The sequence below is a fragment of the Procambarus clarkii genome, chromosome 9, assembly GCF_040958095.1.
Source record: "Procambarus clarkii isolate CNS0578487 chromosome 9, FALCON_Pclarkii_2.0, whole genome shotgun sequence".
In the NCBI taxonomy this organism is placed as follows: Eukaryota; Metazoa; Arthropoda; class Malacostraca; order Decapoda; family Cambaridae; genus Procambarus; species Procambarus clarkii.
Genome location: NC_091158.1, coordinates 43,246,512 through 43,266,511, shown reverse-complemented (window position 1 = coordinate 43,266,511; position 20,000 = coordinate 43,246,512). Strand labels below are relative to the sequence as shown.

General features: G+C 41.9%; 1 protein-coding gene and 2 long non-coding RNA genes across 4 annotated transcripts in view; 2 read left to right on the top strand and 1 right to left on the bottom strand.

The window, feature by feature from the left end:
• The window catches only part of LOC138362747 (uncharacterized), a 12,964-nt gene extending 3,193 nt beyond the window's left edge, over positions 1–9,771 (top strand). For both annotated transcript variants that reach the window (XR_011227919.1, XR_011227918.1), the window contains exons 2-3: positions 5,147–5,263; positions 9,464–9,771. This is a non-coding gene — a long non-coding RNA (uncharacterized lncRNA). The remainder of the gene's footprint in view (positions 1–5,146; positions 5,264–9,463) is intronic.
• Positions 9,772–10,218: 447 nt separating this feature from the next.
• LOC138362746 (uncharacterized) overlaps positions 10,219–20,000 on the bottom strand; it is a 14,164-nt gene continuing 4,382 nt past the window's right edge. Inside the window, exons 2-3 of the long non-coding RNA XR_011227917.1 lie at positions 15,748–15,864; positions 10,219–10,526 (exon numbers count right to left, since the gene is read on the bottom strand). This is a non-coding gene — a long non-coding RNA (uncharacterized lncRNA). The remainder of the gene's footprint in view (positions 10,527–15,747; positions 15,865–20,000) is intronic.
• Positions 15,813–20,000, top strand: part of LOC138362745 (ankyrin repeat domain-containing protein 1-like) — a 232,824-nt gene continuing 228,636 nt past the window's right edge. Inside the window, exon 1 of the mRNA XM_069321305.1 lies at positions 15,813–15,876. The gene's annotated coding sequence lies outside the window, so the exon portion shown is untranslated. The remainder of the gene's footprint in view (positions 15,877–20,000) is intronic.

Below are 20,000 nucleotides of genomic sequence, written 5' to 3'. Positions count from 1 at the left end.
ACTGAAAACTCACACCCCAGAAGTGACTCGAACCCATACTCCCAGAAGCAACGCAACTGGTATGTACAAGACGCCTTAATCCACTTGACCATCACGACCGGACAAAATGAGGTGATAGCCGAGGCTATATGAACCACCCCACCGCCGGCACTCGGATAGTTATCTTGGGCATAGCATTTTACCAAATCACCTCATTCTTTGGGGCACACGTGAGGAACACAAATGCGAACAAGCCTGAATGGTCCCCAGGACATATGCAACTGAAAACTCACACCCCAGAAGTGACTCGAACCCATACTCCCAGAAGCAACGCAACTGGTATGTACAAGACGCCTTAATCCACTTGACCATCACGACCGGACAAAATGAGGTGATAGCCGAGGCTATATGAACCACCCCACCGCCGGCACTCGGATAGTTATCTTGGGCATAGCATTTTACCAAATCACCTCATTCTTTGGGGCACACGTGAGGAACACAAATGCGAACAAGCCTGAATGGTCCCCAGGACATATGCAACTGAAAACTCACACCCCAGAAGTGACTCGAACCCATACTCCCAGAAGCAACGCAACTGGTATGTACAAGACGCCTTAATCCACTTGACCATCACGACCGGACAAAATGAGGTGATAGCCGAGGCTATATGAACCACCCCACCGCCGGCACTCGGATAGTTATCTTGGGCATAGCATTTTACCAAATCACCTCATTCTTTGGGGCACACGTGAGGAACACAAATGCGAACAAGCCTGAATGGTCCCCAGGACATATGCAACTGAAAACTCACACCCCAGAAGTGACTCGAACCCATACTCCCAGAAGCAACGCAACTGGTATGTACAAGACGCCTTAATCCACTTGACCATCACGACCGGACAAAATGAGGTGATAGCCGAGGCTATATGAACCACCCCACCGCCGGCACTCGGATAGTTATCTTGGGCATAGCATTTTACCAAATCACCTCATTCTTTGGGGCACACGTGAGGAACACAAATGCGAACAAGCCTGAATGGTCCCCAGGACATATGCAACTGAAAACTCACACCCCAGAAGTGACTCGAACCCATACTCCCAGAAGCAACGCAACTGGTATGTACAAGACGCCTTAATCCACTTGACCATCACGACCGGACAAAATGAGGTGATAGCCGAGGCTATATGAACCACCCCACCGCCGGCACTCGGATAGTTATCTTGGGCATAGCATTTTACCAAATCACCTCATTCTTTGGGGCACACATGAGGAACACAAATGCGAACAAGCCTGAATGGTCCCCAGGACATATGCAACTGAAAACTCACACCCCAGAAGTGACTCGAACCCATACTCCCAGAAGCAACGCAACTGGTATGTACAAGACGCCTTAATCCACTTGACCATCACGACCGGACAAAATAAGGTGATAGCCGAGGCTATATGAACCACCCCACCGCCGGCACTCGGATAGTTATCTTGGGCATAGCATTTTACCAAATCACCTCATTCTTTGGGGCACACGTGAGGAACACAAATGCGAACAAGCCTGAATGGTCCCCAGGACATATGCAACTGAAAACTCACACCCCAGAAGTGACTCGAACCCATACTCCCAGAAGCAACGCAACTGGTATGTACAAGACGCCTTAATCCACTTGACCATCACGACCGGACAAAATGAGGTGATAGCCGAGGCTATATGAACCACCCCACCGCCGGCACTCGGATAGTTATCTTGGGCATAGCATTTTACCAAATCACCTCATTCTTTGGGGCACACGTGAGGAACACAAATGCGAACAAGCCTGAATGGTCCCCAGGACATATGCAACTGAAAACTCACACCCCAGAAGTGACTCGAACCCATACTCCCAGAAGCAACGCAACTGGTATGTACAAGACGCCTTAATCCACTTGACCATCACGACCGGACAAAATGAGGTGATAGCCGAGGCTATATGAACCACCCCACCGCCGGCACTCGGATAGTTATCTTGGGCATAGCATTTTACCAAATCACCTCATTCTTTGGGGCACACGTGAGGAACACAAATGCGAACAAGCCTGAATGGTCCCCAGGACATATGCAACTGAAAACTCACACCCCAGAAGTGACTCGAACCCATACTCCCAGAAGCAACGCAACTGGTATGTACAAGACGCCTTAATCCACTTGACCATCACGACCGGACAAAATGAGGTGATAGCCGAGGCTATATGAACCACCACACCGCCGGCACTCGGATAGTTATCTTGGACATAGCATTTTACCAAATCACCTCATTCTTTGGGGCACACGTGAGGAACACAAATGCGAACAAGCCTGAATGGTCCCCAGGACATATGCAACTGAAAACTCACACCCCAGAAGTGACTCGAACCCATACTCCCAGAAGCAACGCAACTGGTATGTACAAGACGCCTTAATCCACTTGACCATCACGACCGGACAAAATGAGGTGATAGCCGAGGCTATATGAACCACCCCACCGCCGGCACTCGGATAGTTATCTTGGACATAGCATTTTACCAAATCACCTCATTCTTTGGGGCACACGTGAGGAACACAAATGCGAACAAGCCTGAATGGTCCCCAGGACATATGCAACTGAAAACTCACACCCCAGAAGTGACTCAAACCCATACTCCCAGAAGCAACGCAACTGGTATGTACAAGACGCCTTAATCCACTTGACCATCACGACCGGACAAAATGAGGTGATAGCCGAGGCTATATGAACCACCCCACCGCCGGCACTCGGATAGTTATCTTGGGCATAGCATTTTACCAAATCACCTCATTCTTTGGGGCACACGTGAGGAACACAAATGCGAACAAGCCTGAATGGTCCCCAGGACATATGCAACTGAAAACTCACACCCCAGAAGTGACTCGAACCCATACTCCCAGAAGCAACGCAACTGGTATGTACAAGACGCCTTAATCCACTTGACCATCACGACCGGACAAAATGAGGTGATAGCCGAGGCTATATGAACCACCCCACCGCCGGCACTCGGATAGTTATCTTGGGCATAGCATTTTACCAAATCACCTCATTCTTTGGGGCACACGTGAGGAACACAAATGCGAACAAGCCTGAATGGTCCCCAGGACATATGCAACTGAAAACTCACACCCCAGAAGTGACTCGAACCCATACTCCCAGAAGCAACGCAACTGGTATGTACAAGACGCCTTAATCCACTTGACCATCACGACCGGACAAAATGAGGTGATAGCCGAGGCTATATGAACCACCCCACCGCCGGCACTCGGATAGTTATCTTGGGCATAGCTTTTACCAAATCACCTCATTCTTTGGGGCACACGTGAGGAACACAAATGCGAACAAGCCTGAATGGTCCCCAGGACATATGCAACTGAAAACTCACACCCCAGAAGTGACTCGAACCCATACTCCCAGAAGCAACGCAACTGGTATGTACAAGACGCCTTAATCCACTTGACCATCACGACCGGACAAAATGAGGTGATAGCCGAGGCTATATGAACCACCCCACCGCCGGCACTCGGATAGTTATCTTGGGCATAGCATTTTACCAAATCACCTCATTCTTTGGGGCACACGTGACACGTGTGCCCCAAAGGCTTTATTCAGGCTTGTTCGCATATATATATATATATATATATATATATATATATATGTCGTACCTAGTAGCCAGAACGCACTTCTCAGCCTGCTATGCAAGGCCCGATTTGCCTAATAAGCCAAGTTCTTCTGAATTAATATATTTTCTGTAATTTTTTTCTTATGAAATGATAAAGCTACCCATTTCATTATGTATGAGGTCAATTTTCTTTTATTGGAGTTAAAATTAACGTAGATATATGACCAAATTTAACCAACCCTACCTAACCTAACCTAACCTATCTTTATAGGCTAGGTTAGGTTAGGTAGCCGAAAAAGTTATGTTAGGTTAGGTTAGGTAGGTTAGGTAGTCGAAAAACAATTAATTCATGAAAACTTGCCTTATTAGGCAAATCGGGCCTTGCATAGTAGGCTGAAAAGTGCGTTCTGGCTACTAGGTACGACATATATATATATATATATATATATATATATATATATATATATATATATATATATATATATATATATATATATATATATGCGAACAAGCCTGAATGGTCCCCAGGACAATATGCAACTGAAAACTCACACCCCAGAAGTGACTCGAACCCATACTGCCAGGAGCAACGCAACTGGTATGTACAGGGACGCCTTAATCCGCTTGACCATCACGACCAGACATAAAGAAGTGATAGCCGAGGCTATTTGACCCACTTCCCCGCTGGCACTCGGATGGTAATCTTGGGCATAGCATATGGGTTCGAGTCACTTCTGGGGTGTGAGTTTTCAGTTATATATATATATATATATATATATATATATATATATATATATATATATATATATATATATATATATATATATATATATATAATATTAATATTATATATCTTGCCTGAAATGCTGCGTGTACTAGTTGCTTTACAAGATTTTGTGGTTATTCTCTATATCTGGTTCACCTAATAGTAAATAAGTACCTGGGAGTTAGACAGCTGCTATGGGCTGCTTCCTAGGGATGTGTGTGTGTGTTTGTATTCATGTTGAATTTTACAAAGTAGGAAGAAATGTTTGTAAAAAAAAAATCAAATATTTTTGAAAGTATAAGTAGATTTGATATTTTGCTTTAATTGTTTATGTCTGCTGTCTCGCCTCCTTTATAAAATGGCATCATTCTTCCTTTTTTAAGGATATCAGGAAAAGTAAGGCACTCCAGAGATTTGTTGACTCCTTGTGTTGCCTAGCCCAGCCCAGCCTAGACAAGGCAGGCTGGGCATCCTAGCCTCACGCAGCTTAGCCCCCACCTACATGTAGCATCCCAGTCCATCCTAAGTGATCATTACCTTACTGGCTGTGTTTTCTCTTCAGCCCTGAATGTAATGTGGTGGAACATAAGCAGATACATATCAGGTCTTAGAGAATCTGTACTTCATACATTTCTTAATAATGTCTCACAAATATTTAAATAATTAAAAAAAAATTGTATAATAACTTCATATTATTCTTGCAATTTATTTTTGCATTTTTTTTATACAAAATTTACATTTTAAAAGATTACCTCTATTTTTAGATTGATGACTTGAAGACTACAGTGCCATCCACAGCAAATCATGGTCTTAAAATATCTCCTAGCAATGACGAGACCAATTTTCACAGAGATCAAATTTTTGCTAAGCAGTAGTCACAGGTAAATATATATTATAGATATAATATTATATATATAAAATTAACTTCTTCATTGCTCAAAGCACCTTTAGACATTCTGAGAGTTGTACTATTTTATTAATTAATTAATTAGGCTATATTTTAATGTTTTGTAATGTTTTCATTACTTTTTTTGTTTTGAAATATAAATTGTTGAGTTTTGAAACATTTTGACATTAACTATACCTGAATATTTATAAACAAAAAAATGCCAGAACTATGTCCTTGACAATTGCACTAAGAAGTCTTTGCCAAAATCAGGTGCTCAGTGCAGTAGTTAAAAACTTAAAAGTTGTACCACCTCTGGTGCAAGATTAGGGACCCATAGCCTCAGAGAAGAAAATAGAGAGTACTCAGAGAAGGCCTTGAATAATAGGCAGGCTGTTTGTGTGTGTTTCGACGGTAAGCTTGCTGACACCAAATGTAGTTACCTAAGTGTAGTTACAGGATTAGAGCTACGCTCGTGGTGTCCCGTCTACCCAGCACTCTTTGTCACATAATGCTTTGAAACTACTGACGGTCTTGGCCGCCACCACCTTCTCACTTAACTTGTTCCAACCGTGTACCACTCTGTATGCGAAAGGAAATTTTTTTATATTTCTTTGGCATCTTTGTTTAGTTAGTTTAAATCTATGACCTTTTGTTCTTGAAGTTCCAGGTCTCGGGAAATCTTTCCTATCGATTTTATCAATTCCTGTTACTATTTTGTACATAGTGATTTTATCACCTCTTTTTGTTGTCTTCTAGTTTTGGCATATATAATGCCTCTGACCTCTCCACATAGCTCTTGCCCTTTAGTTCTGGGAGCCACTTAGTAGCATGTCTTTGCACCTTTTCCAGTTTGTTGATGTGCTTCTTAAGATATGGGCACCACACAACCGCTGCATATTCTAGCCTTGGCCGAACAAAACTCGTGAACAATTTCTTTAGTATTTCGCCATCCATGTATTTAAACAAAATTCTGAAGTTAGAAAGCGTGGCATAGGCTCCTCACACAACGTTCTTTATGTGGGCCTCAAGTGATAGTTTTCTATCTAGAATCAACCTTTTATCCCATACACCTCTTTCTTTTATCAGAATTATATAAAGATTTCTCAAATAATTTGTAGGTTGTGTGGGATCTATGTTCTATTCCACATTCCATAACATGGCATTTATTCACATTAAATTTCATTTGCCAAGTGGTGCTCCATATATTTATTTTGTCCAGGTTTTCTTGAAGGGCATGACAATCATCTAAATTTCTTATCCATCCCATTATCTTAGCATCATCAGCAAACATGTTTATATAATTCTGTATTCCAACTGGTAGATCATTTATGTAGACAATGAACATTTCTGGTGCATGTACTGTGGTACTCCACTTGTGACACTTCTCCAGTCCGATTGCCTCTGATTACTGACCTCATTTTTCTATCAGTCAGAAAATTTTTCATCCATGTTAGAAGCTTACCTGTCACCCATCCAAAATTTTCTAGTTTCCAGAACAACCTCTTATGTGGAACTCTGTCGAAAGCCTTTTTTATGTCTAGATAGATGCAGTCAACCCAACTACCTTTTTCCTTTAAAATCTCTGTGGCTCAGTCATAGAAACTGAGTAAATTCGATACACAGGATCTTCCAGATCGAAAACAATACTGTCTGTGTGATATTATATAATTTCTCTCCAGGTGTTCTACCCATTTAGTTTTTATTATTTTTTTTTGTTTTCAATCCTTTCACTGTTACATTTGTCAATGATTCAGGTCTATAACTGAGAGGGGTGGGGTCTTCCCTGTTGCCACTTTTGTAGATTGGAACTATGTTAGCCTTTTTCCACATGTTTGCTATGACTCCTGTACACAGGGATGCCTGAAAGATCAGGTGAAGTGGAAGGCTGAGCTCAGATGCACATTCTCTCAGAACCCATGGTGAAACTCCATCTGGACCAACTGCTTTGTTCTTACTTAGCTCCTTTAGCATATTTTCCACTTCATCTCTAGACACCTCTATACGCTCTATGATGTTCTCAGAAATTCTTATTGTGTCTGGTTCTCTTAAGATTTCATTTTGTATAAACACACTTTGGAACTTTTGGTTTAATGTTTCACACATTGCATTATCATTTTCTGTGAATCTGTTTCCTATTTTCAACCTCTGGATATTATCCTTTACCTGCAATTTGTTGTTTATGAATTTGTAGAATAGGCCCAGTTCTGTTTTACATTTATCCATTATCCCTTTTTAAAAATTTCTTTCTGCCTCTTCCCTTACTGCTGGATAGTTGTTTCTCGCATCTTTGTATCGCTGGTATGATTGGGGGTTTGGCTTCTTTCTATTTTGATACCTGCTTGATGGGGTTCTGCTCTTCTACTCCCCAAGCCCGGCCCGAGGCCAGGCTCGACTTGTGAGAGTTTGGTCCACCAGGCTGTTGCTTGGAGCGGCCCGCAGGGCCACATACCCACAACATCCCGGCTGATCTGGAACTTCTCTTAGAAAACAGTCCAGTTTTCTCCTGAAGATGTCCACGGTTGTTCCGGCAGGAACAACCGTGCAACCGTGCTCTGAAGGGGAAAGTGAATACTGAGCAGTACTCGAGACGGGACAACATAAGTGACTTGAAGAGTACAACCATTGTGATGGGATCCCTGGATTTGAAAGTTCTCATAATCCATCCGATCATTTTTCTGGCTGACGCAATATTTGCTTGGTTATGCTCCCTAAACATTAGATCGTCGGACATCATTATTCCCAAATCCTTGACATGCTGTTTTTCTACTATGGGAAGATTCGATTGTGTTTTGTACCCTGTATTATGTTTCAGATCCTCATTTTTGCCATACCTGAAATTTATCACTGTTAAACATCATGTTATTTTCTGCTGCCCAATCGAAAACTTTGTTGACATCTGCTTGTAGTTTTTCAATGTCTTTCATTCCATTTTTGTGTCTTTTGGTCTGTGGCCCTCTCTCAATTTCTGTTGAACCAATCCTGTTTTCTGGCCCTGCATCTCTGTTTTGGTATGAATGTTTGTGTGCCTTCATTGTATATTTTGCAAAATTTGGCATACATTTAATTTACTTCCCTGTCTAGCAACAAGTCTGCCTAATTACTTATTAAAAAAAATTTGAAGTTCCCCATAGTGACCTCTCTCTCTTGAAATCAAGTTTATCAACTGTTTCAATGTCCCCATTTTCTGTGTGTGTGTGTGTTTGGAGGCTAAGCTTGCTGATACCATGTGTGTGTGTGTTTGGAGGCTAAGCTTGCTGATACCATGTGTGTGTGTGTGTGTTTGGAGGCTAAGCTTGCTGATACCATGTGTGTGTGTGTGTTTGGAGGCTAAGTTTGCTGATACCATGTGTGTGTGTGTGTGTTTGGAGGCTAAGCTTGCTGATACCATGTGTGTGTGTGTGTTTGGAGGCTAAGCTTGCTGATACCATTTGTGTGTGTGTGTGTTTGGAGGCTAAGCTTGCTGATACCATGTGTGTGTGTGTGTTTGGAGGCTAAGCTTGCTGATACCATGTGTGTGTGTGTGTGTGTGTTTGGAGGCTAAGCTTGCTGATACCATGTGTGTGTGTGTGTGTGTGTTTAGAGGCTAAGCTTGCTGATACCATGTGTGTGTGTGTATTTGGAGGCTAAGCTTGCTGATACCATTTGTGTGTGTGTGTTTAGAGGCTTAGCTTGCTGATACCATGTGTGTATTTGGAGGCTAAGCTTGCTGATACCATGTGTGTGTGTGTTTGGAGGCTAAGCTTGCTGATACCATGTGTGTGTGTGTGTGTTTGGAGGCTAAGCTTGCTGATACCATGTGTGTGTGTGTTTGGAGGCTAAGCTTGCTGATACCATGTGTGTGTGTGTGTTTGGAGGCTAAGTTTGCTAACACCGTGTGTGTACTCACCTGTTTAAATAATAATAGGGGTGTGTACCACCTCTGGTGCAATTGTAGGGATCCACAGCCTTGAAGAAAATAAAGAGTATTCAGAGAAGACCTTGTGGATTCTCACTGAACACTAATCTTTTCTTCTCCTACCACCCCTCTTATTTTGTTTTATGCTGTATTCTATTATATATCATATAAATACATAGCCAAATGGCAATATTTATTATGTCTATACAAAAAGAAGACATCCACTTTTTTTTTTCTCTCCTTTGTTTCTATGTGGATTTTGTTGTGACTAATGATTCTCCTCCTTCCCATCAACAGGTCTTCCTCACTGGGCTTGCTCGGCTTTTGTGTTACTGTGAGGGTACCATCATCGTTTACCCTTCAAGACTGACTCATGCTGGCATTGCATTTGTGGACTTCCCTTCACAGTAAACAGTCCTTCTCCATATGGTGATTGTCCAGGGGAAGCAGGGTGTGACTGCCATCTTGGAGAAGCAGGGTCTTTTAATATGAAGAATCTTCCGTCTTCTCTACTTACGCCAGCTTGTGCCAGCCTTGCATTCTTGTTACTTCATGGCCCTTGGGCCTTTTTTATTTATTTTACATAATAAATTTTTTTATTAATACCCGTGTTTCACAAGAGATCCTTAACATTTTAAGCACCATTTGTATTGACTTAGTACCCAGATGAGCCACAGAGACGTTAGAAAGAATTTTTTCAGTGTCAGAGTAGTTAATAAATGGAATGCACTAGGAAGTGATGTGGTGGAGGCTGACTCCATACACAGTTTCAAATGTAGGTATGATAGAGCCCAGTAGGCTCAGGAATCTGTACACCAGTTGATTGACAATTGAGAGGCGGGACTAAAGAGCCAAAGCTCAACCCCCGCAAGCACAATTAGGTGAGTACAATTAGGTGAGTACTGTACTATGTTCCTCGCCCTAACCTAGTCACTCAGCATTATTCACTCATTTATCTATGTCTTGTCTATTTATGTCTTAAAGGTTACAAGACGTACATTAGTCAATACAAATGGTGCTTAAAATGTTAAGGATCTCTTGTGAAACACGGGTATTAATAAAAAAATTTATTATGTAAAATAAATAAAAAAGGCCCAAGGGCCATGAAGTAACAAGAATGCAAGGCTGGCACAAGCTGGCGTAAGTAGAGAAGACGGAAGATTCTTCATATTAAAAGACCCTGCTTCTCCAAGATGGCAGTCACACCCTGCTTGCCCTGGACAATCACCATATGGAGAAGGACTGTTTACTGTGAAGGGAAGTCCACAAATGCAATGCCAGCATGAGTCAGTCTTGAAGGGTTAACGATGATGGCACCCTCACAGTAACACAAAAGCCGAGCAAGCCCAGTGAGGAAGACCTGTTGATGGGAAGGAGGAGAATCATTAGTCACAACAAAATCCACATAGAAACAAAGGAGAGAAAAAAAATAAAGTGGATGTCTTCTTTTTGTATAGACATAATAAATATTGCCATTTGGCTATGTATTTATATGATATATAATAGAATACAGCATAAAACAAAATAAGAGGGGTGATAGGAGAAGAAAAGATTAGTGTTCAGTGAGAATCCACAAGGTCTTCTCTGAATACTCTATTTTCTTCAAGGCTGTGGGTCCCTACAATTGCACCAGAGGTGGTACACACCCCTATTATAATTTAAACAGGTGAGTACACACACGGTGTTAGCAAACTTAGCCTCCAAACACACACACACACATGGTATCAGCAAACTTAGCCTCCAAACACACACACACACATGGTATCAGCAAGCTTAGCCTCCAAACACACACACACATGGTATCAGCAAGCTTAGCCTCCAAATACACACATGGTATCAGCAAGCTTAGCCTCTAAACACACACACACACACACAAACGGTATCAGCAAGCTTAGCCTCCAAACACACACACACACATGGTATCAGCAAGCTTAGCCTCCAAACACACACACACACATGGTATCAGCAAGCTTAGCCTCCAAACACACACACACACATGGTATCAGCAAGCTTAGCCTCCAAACACACACACACACATGGTATCAGCAAGCTTAGCCTCCAAACACACACACACACATGGTATCAGCAAGCTTAGCCTCCAAACACACACACACACACACATGGTATCAGCAAACTTAGCCTCCAAACACACACATACACACATGGTATCAGCAAGCTTAGCCTCCAAACACGCACACACACACACACATGGTATCAGCAAGCTTAGCCTCCAAACACACACACACATGGTATCAGCAAGCTTAGCCTCCAAACACACACACACACACATGGTATCAGCAAGCTTAGCCTCCAAACACACACACACATGGTATCAGCAAGCTTAGCCTCCAAACACACACACACACACATGGTATCAGCAAGCTTAGCCTCCAAACACACACACACATGGTATCAGCAAGCTTAGCCTCCAAACACACACACACACACACACATGGTATCAGCAAGCTTAGCCTCCAAACACACACACACATGGTATCAGCAAGCTTAGCCTCCAAACGCACACACACATGGTATCAGCAAGCTTAGCCTCCAAATACACACATGGTATCAGCAAGCTTAGCCTCTAAACACACACACACACACACAAACGGTATCAGCAAGCTTAGCCTCCAAACACACACACACACATGGTATCAGCAAGCTTAGCCTACAAACACACACACACACACATGGTATCAGCAAGCTTAGCCTCCAAACACACACACACACATGGTATCAGCAAGCTTAGCCTCCAAACACACACACACACATGGTATCAGCAAGCTTAGCCTCCAAACACACACACACACATGGTATCAGCAAGCTTAGCCTCCAAACACACACACACACACACATGGTATCAGCAAACTTAGCCTCCAAACACACACATACACACATGGTATCAGCAAGCTTAGCCTCCAAACACGCACACACACACACACACATGGTATCAGCAAGCTTAGCCTCCAAACACACACACACACACATGGTATCAGCAAGCTTAGCCTCCAAACACACACACACATGGTATCAGCAAGCTTAGCCTCCAAACACACACACACAGAAAATGGGGACATTGAAACAGTTGATAAACTTGATTTCAAGAGAGAGAGGTCACTATGGGGAACTTCAAATTTTTTTTAATAAGTAATTAGGCAGACTTGTTGCTAGACATGGAAGTAAATTAAATGTATGCCAAATTTTGCAAAATATACAATGAAGGCACACAAACATTCATACCAAAACAGAGATGCAGGGCCAGAAAACAGGATTGGTTCAACAGAAATTGAGAGAGGGCCACAGACCAAAAGACACAAAAATGGAATGAAAGACATTGAAAAACTACAAGCAGATGTCAACAAAGTTTTCGATTGGGCAGCAGAAAATAACATGATGTTTAACAGTGATAAATTTCAGGTATGGCAAAAATGAGGATCTGAAACATAATACAGGGTACAAAACACAATCGAATCTTCCCATAGTAGAAAAACAGCATGTCAAGGATTTGGGAATAATGATGTCCGACGATCTAATGTTTAGGGAGCTAATGTTTATAATGTTTAGGGACCAAGCAAATATTGCGTCAGCCAGAAAAATGATCGGATGGATTACGAGAACTTTCAAATCCAGGGATCCCATCACAATGGTTGTACTCTTCAAGTCACTTATGTTGTCCCGTCTCGAGTACTGCTCAGTATTCACTTCCCCCTTCAGAGCAGGAGAGATTGCTGAAATAGAGGGAATACAGAGAACATATACGGCACGCATAGACGAGATAAAACACCTAAATTATTGGGATCGTCTCAAAGCTCTCCAAATGTACTCTCTAGAAAGGAGACGAGAGAGATACCAAATAATATACACATGGAAGATACTGGAGGGCCAGGTCCCAAATCTACACAGTAAAATAACAACGTACTGGAGTGAACGATATGGAAAAAAATGCAAGATTGAACCAGTGAAGAGCAGAGGTGCCACAGGCACAATCAGAGAGCACTGTATAAACATCAGAGGTCCGCGGTTGTTCAACGTCCTCCCAGCGACTATAAGAAATATTGCCGGAACAACCGTGGACATCTTCAGGAGAAAACTGGACTGTTTTCTAAGAGAAGTTCCGGATCAGCCGGGCTGTGGTGGGTATGTGGCCCTGCGGGCCGCTCCAAGCAACAGCCTGGTGGACCAAACTCTCACAAGTCGAGCCTGGCCTCGGGCCGGGCTTGGGGAGTAGAAGAGCAGAACCCCATCAAGCAGGTATCAACATAGAAAGACGCCAAACCCCCAATCATACCAGCGATACAAAGATGCGAGAAACAACTATACAGCAGTAAGGGAAGAGGCAGAAAGAAATTTTTAAAAAGGGATAATGGATAAATGTAAAACAGAACTGGGCCTATTCTACAAATTCATAAACAACAAATTGCAGGTAAAGGATAATATCCAGAGGTTGAAAATAGGAAACAGATTCACAGAAAATGATAATGCAATGTGTGAAACATTAAACCAAAAGTTCCAAAGTGTGTTTATACAAAATGAAATCTTAAGAGAACCAGACACAATAAGAATTTCTGAGAACATCATAGAGCGTATAGAGGTGTCTAGAGATGAAGTGGAAAATATGCTAAAGGAGCTAAGTAAGAACAAAGCAGTTGGTCCAGATGGAGTTTCACCATGGGTTCTGAGAGAATGTGCATCTGAGCTCAGCCTTTCACTTCACCTGATCTTTCAGGCATCCCTGTGTATAGGAGTCATAGCAAACATGTGGAAAAAGGCTAACATAGTTCCAATCTACAAAAGTGGCAACAGGGAAGACCCCACCCCTCTCAGTTATAGACCTGAATCATTGACAAGTGTAACAGTGAAAAGATTGAAAAAAAAAATAATAAAAACTAAATGGGTAGAACACCTGGAGAGAAATTATATAATATCACACAGACAGTATTGTTTTCGATCTGGAAGATCCTGTGTATCGAATTTACTCAGTTTCTATGATTGAGCCACAGAGATTTTAAAGGAAAAAGGTAGTTGGGTCGACTGCATCTATCTAGACATAAAAAAGGCTTTCGACAGAGTTCCACATAAGAGGTTGTTCTGGAAACTAGAAAATTTTGGATGGGTGACAGGTAAGCTTCTAACATGGATGAAAAATTTTCTGACTGATAGAAAAATGAGGGCAGTAATCAGAGTCAATCAGACTGGAGAAGTGTCACAAGTGGAGTACCACAGTACATGCACCAGAAATGTTCATTGTCTACATAAATGATCTACCAGTTGGAATACAGAATTATATAAACATGTTTGCTGATGATGCTAAGATAATGGGATGGATAAGAAATTTAGATGATTGTCATGCCCTTCAAGAAAACCTGGACAAAATAAATATATGGAGCACCACTTGGCAAATGAAATTTAATGTGAATAAATGCCATGTTATGGAATGTGGAATAGAACATAGATCCCACACAACCTACAAATTATGTGAGAAATCTTTATATAATTCTGATAAAAGAAAGAGGTCTTGGGTTGATTCTAGATAGAAAACTATCACTTGAGGCCCACATAAAGAACGTTGTGTGAGGAGCCTATGCCACGCTTTCTAACTTCAGAATTTCGTTTAAATACATGGATGGCGAAATACTAAAGAAATTGTTCACGAGTTTTTTTCGGCCAAGGCTAGAATATGCAGCGGTTGTGTGGTGCCCATATCTTAAGAAGCACATCAACAAACTGGAAAAGGTGCAAAGACATGCTACTAAGTGGCTCCCAGAACTAAAGGGCAAGAGCTATGTGGAGAGGTCAGAGGCATTATATATGCCAAAACTAGAAGACAACAAAAAGAGGTGATAAAATCACTATGTACAAAATAGTAACAGGAATTGATAAAATCGATAGGAAAGATTTCCCGAGACCTGGAACTTCAAGAACAAAAGGTCATAGATTTAAACTAACTAAACAAAGATGCCAAAGAAATATAAAAAAATTTCCTTTCGCATACAGAGTGGTACACGGTTGGAACAAGTTAAGTGAGAAGGTGGTGGCGGCCAAGACCGTCAGTAGTTTCAAAGCATTATGTGACAAAGAGTGCTGGGTAGACGGGACACCACGAGCGTAGCTCTAATCCTGTAACTACACTTAGGTAACTACATTTGGTGTCAGCAAGCTTACCGTCGAAACACACACAAACAGCCTGCCTATTATTCAAGGCCTTCTCTGAGTACTCTCTATTTTCTTCTCTGAGGCTATGGGTCCCTAATCTTGCACCAGAGGTGGTACAACTTTTAAGTTTTTAACTACTGCACTGAGCACCTGATTTTGGCAAAGACTTCTTAGTGCAATTGTCAAGGACATAGTTCTGGTATTTTTTTGTTTATAAATATTCAGGTATAGTTAATGTCAAAATGTTTCAAAACTCAACAATTTATATTTCAAAACAAAAAAAGTAATGAAAACATTACAAAACATTAAAATATAGCCTAATTAATTTTTTAATAAAATAGCACAACTCTCAGAATGTCAAAAGGTGCTTTGAGCAATGAAGAAGTTAATTTTATATATATAATATTATATATATAATATATATTTACCTGTGACTACTGCTTAGCAAAAATTTGATCTCTGTGAAAATTGGTCTCGTCATTGCTAGGAGATATTTTAAGACCATGATTTGCTGTGGATGGCACTGTAGTCTTCAAGTCATCAATCTAAAAATAGAGGTAATCTTTTAAAATGTAAATTTTTTATAAAAAAAAATGCAAAAATAAATTGCAAGAATAATATGAAGTTATTATACAATTTTTTTTAATTATTTAAATATTTGTGAGACATTATTAAGAAATGTATGAAGTACAGATTCTCTAAGACCTGATATGTATCTGCTTATGTTCCACCACATTACATTCAGGGCTGAAGAGAAAACACAGCCAGTAAGGTAATGATCACTTAGGATGGACTGGGATGCTACATGTAGGTGGGGGCTAAGCTGCGTGAGGCTAGGATGCCCAGCCTGCCTTGTCTAGGCTGGGCTGGGCTAGGCAACACAAGGAAGGAGTCAACAAATCTCTGGAGTGCCTTACTTTTCCTGATATCCTTATAAAAGCAAGAATGATGCCATTTTATAAAGGAGGCGAGACAGCAGACATAAACAATTAAAGAAAAATATCAAATCTACTTATACTTTCAAAAATATTTGATTTTTTGTTTTTACAAACATCTCTTCCTACTTTGTAAAATTCAACATGAATACAAACACACACACACATCCCTAGGAAGCAGCCCATAGCAGCTGTCTAACTCCCAGGTACTTATTTACTGTTAGGTGAACCAGATATAGAGAATAACCACAATACAATACAATACAATTTTATACAATACAATTTTATTTAGGTAAGGTACATACATACAATAAATATTTACAAGGATTGTTTGACTTATAGGTATAGCTAGTACATACAATGCCTAAAGCCACTATTACGCAAAGCGTTTCGGGCATAAAATGCTATCTTTATAAGAACTATCTTGTAAAGCCACTAGTACACGCAGCATTTCAGGCAGGATATATAAAATATTATATATATATATATATATATATATATATATATATATATATATATATATATATATATATATATATATATATATATATATATATATATATATATATATATATATGTCGTACCTAGTAGCCAGAACGCACTTCTCAGCCTACTATGCAAGGCCCAATTTGCCTAATAAGCCAAGTTTTCATGAATTAATTGTTTTTCGACTACCTAACCTACCTAACCTAACCTAGCCTAACTTTTTCGGCTACCTAACCTAACCTAACCTGTAAAGATAGGTTAGGTTAGGTTAGGTAGGGTTGGTTAGGTTCGGTCATATATCTACGTTAATTTTAACTCCAATAAAAAACAATTGACCTCATACATAATGAAATGGGTAGCTTTATCATTTCATAAGAAAAAAATTAGAGAAAATATGTTAATTCAAGAAAACTTGGCTTATTAGGCAAATCGGGCCTTGCATAGTAGGCTGAGAAGTGCGTTCTGGCTACTAGGTACGATATATATATATATATATATATATATATATATATATATATATATATATATATATATGCGAACAAGCCTGAATGGTCCCCAGGACATATGCAACTGAAAACTCACACCCCAGAAGTGACTCGAACCCATACTCCCAGAAGCAACGCATCTGGTATGTACAAGACGCCTTAATCCACTTGACCATCACGACCGGACATAATGAGGTGATAGCCGAGGCTATTTGAACCACCCCACCGCCGGCACTCGGATAGTTATCTTGGGCATAGCATTTTACCAAATCACCTCATTCTTTGGGGCAACACGTGAGGAACACAAATGCGAACAAGCCTGAATGGTCCCCAGGACATATGCAACTGAAAACTCACACCCCAGAAGTGACTCGAACCCATACTCCCAGAAGCAACGCATCTGGTATGTACAAGACGCCTTAATCCACTTGACCATCACGACCGGACATAATGAGGTGATAGCCGAGGCTATTTGAACCACCCCACCGCCGGCACTCGGATAGTTATCTTGGGCATAGCATTTTACCAAATCACCTCATTCTTTGGGGCAACACGTGAGGAACACAAATGCGAACAAGCCTGAATGGTCCCCAGGACATATGCAACTGAAAACTCACACCCCAGAAGTGACTCGAACCCATACTCCCAGAAGCAACGCATCTGGTATGTACAAGACGCCTTAATCCACTTGACCATCACGACCGGATATAATGAGGTGATAGCCGAGGCTATTTGAACCACCCCACCGCCGGCACTCGGATAGTTATCTTGGGCATAGCATTTTACCAAATCACCTCATTCTTTGGGGCAACACGTGAGGAACACAAATGCGAACAAGCCTGAATGGTCCCCAGGACATATGCAACTGAAAACTCACACCCCAGAAGTGACTCGAACCCATACTCCCAGAAGCAACGCATCTGGTATGTACAAGACGCCTTAATCCACTTGACCATCACGACCGGACATAATGAGGTGATAGCCGAGGCTATTTGAACCACCCCACCGCCGGCACTCGGATAGTTATCTTGGGCATAGCATTTTACCAAATCACCTCATTCTTTGGGGCAACACGTGAGGAACACAAATGCGAACAAGCCTGAATGGTCCCCAGGACATATGCAACTGAAAACTCACACCCCAGAAGTGACTCGAACCCATACTCCCAGAAGCAACGCATCTGGTATGTACAAGACGCCTTAATCCACTTGACCATCACGACCGGACATAATGAGGTGATAGCCGAGGCTATTTGAACCACCCCACCGCCGGCACTCGGATAGTTATCTTGGGCATAGCATTTTACCAAATCACCTCATTCTTTGGGGCAACACGTGAGGAACACAAATGCGAACAAGCCTGAATGGTCCCCAGGACATATGCAACTGAAAACTCACACCCCAGAAGTGACTCGAACCCATACTCCCAGAAGCAACGCATCTGGTATGTACAAGACGCCTTAATCCACTTGACCATCACGACCGGACATAATGAGGTGATAGCCGAGGCTATTTGAACCACCCCACCGCCGGCACTCGGATAGTTATCTTGGGCATAGCATTTTACCAAATCACCTCATTCTTTGGGGCAACACGTGAGGAACACAAATGCGAACAAGCCTGAATGGTCCCCAGGACATATGCAACTGAAAACTCACACCCCAGAAGTGACTCGAACCCATACTCCCAGAAGCAACGCATCTGGTATGTACAAGACGCCTTAATCCACTTGACCATCACGACCGGACATAATGAGGTGATAGCCGAGGCTATTTGAACCACCCCACCGCCGGCACTCGGATAGTTATCTTGGGCATAGCATTTTACCAAATCACCTCATTCTTTGGGGCAACACGTGAGGAACACAAATGCGAACAAGCCTGAATGGTCCCCAGGACATATGCAACTGAAAACTCACACCCCAGAAGTGACTCGAACCCATACTCCCAGAAGCAACGCATCTGGTATGTACAAGACGCCTTAATCCACTTGACCATCACGACCGGACATAATGAGGTGATAGCCGAGGCTATTTGAACCACCCCACCGCCGGCACTCGGATAGTTATCTTGGGCATAGCATTTTACCAAATCACCTCATTCTTTGGGGCAACACGTGAGGAACACAAATGCGAACAAGCCTGAATGGTCCCCAGGACATATGCAACTGAAAACTCACACCCCAGAAGTGACTCGAACCCATACTCCCAGAAGCAACGCATCTGGTATGTACAAGACGCCTTAATCCACTTGACCATCACGACCGGACATAATGAGGTGATAGCCGAGGCTATTTGAACCACCCCACCGCCGGCACTCGGATAGTTATCTTGGGCATAGCATTTTACCAAATCACCTCATTCTTTGGGGCAACACGTGAGGAACACAAAGAATGAGGTGATTTGGTAAAATGCTATGCCCAAGATAACTATCCGAGTGCCGGCGGTGGGGTGGTTCAAATAGCCTCGGCTATCACCTCATTATGTCCGGTCGTGATGGTCAAGTGGATTAAGGCGTCTTGTACATACCAGATGCGTTGCTTCTGGGAGTATGGGTTCGAGTCACTTCTGGGGTGTGAGTTTTCAGTTGCATATGTCCTGGGGACCATTCAGGCTTGTTCGCATTTGTGTTCCTCACGTGTTGCCCCAAAGAATGAGGTGATTTGGTAAAATGCTATGCCCAAGATAACTATCCGAGTGCCGGCGGTGGGGTGGTTCAAATAGCCTCGGCTATCACCTCATTATGTCCGGTCGTGATGGTCAAGTGGATTAAGGCGT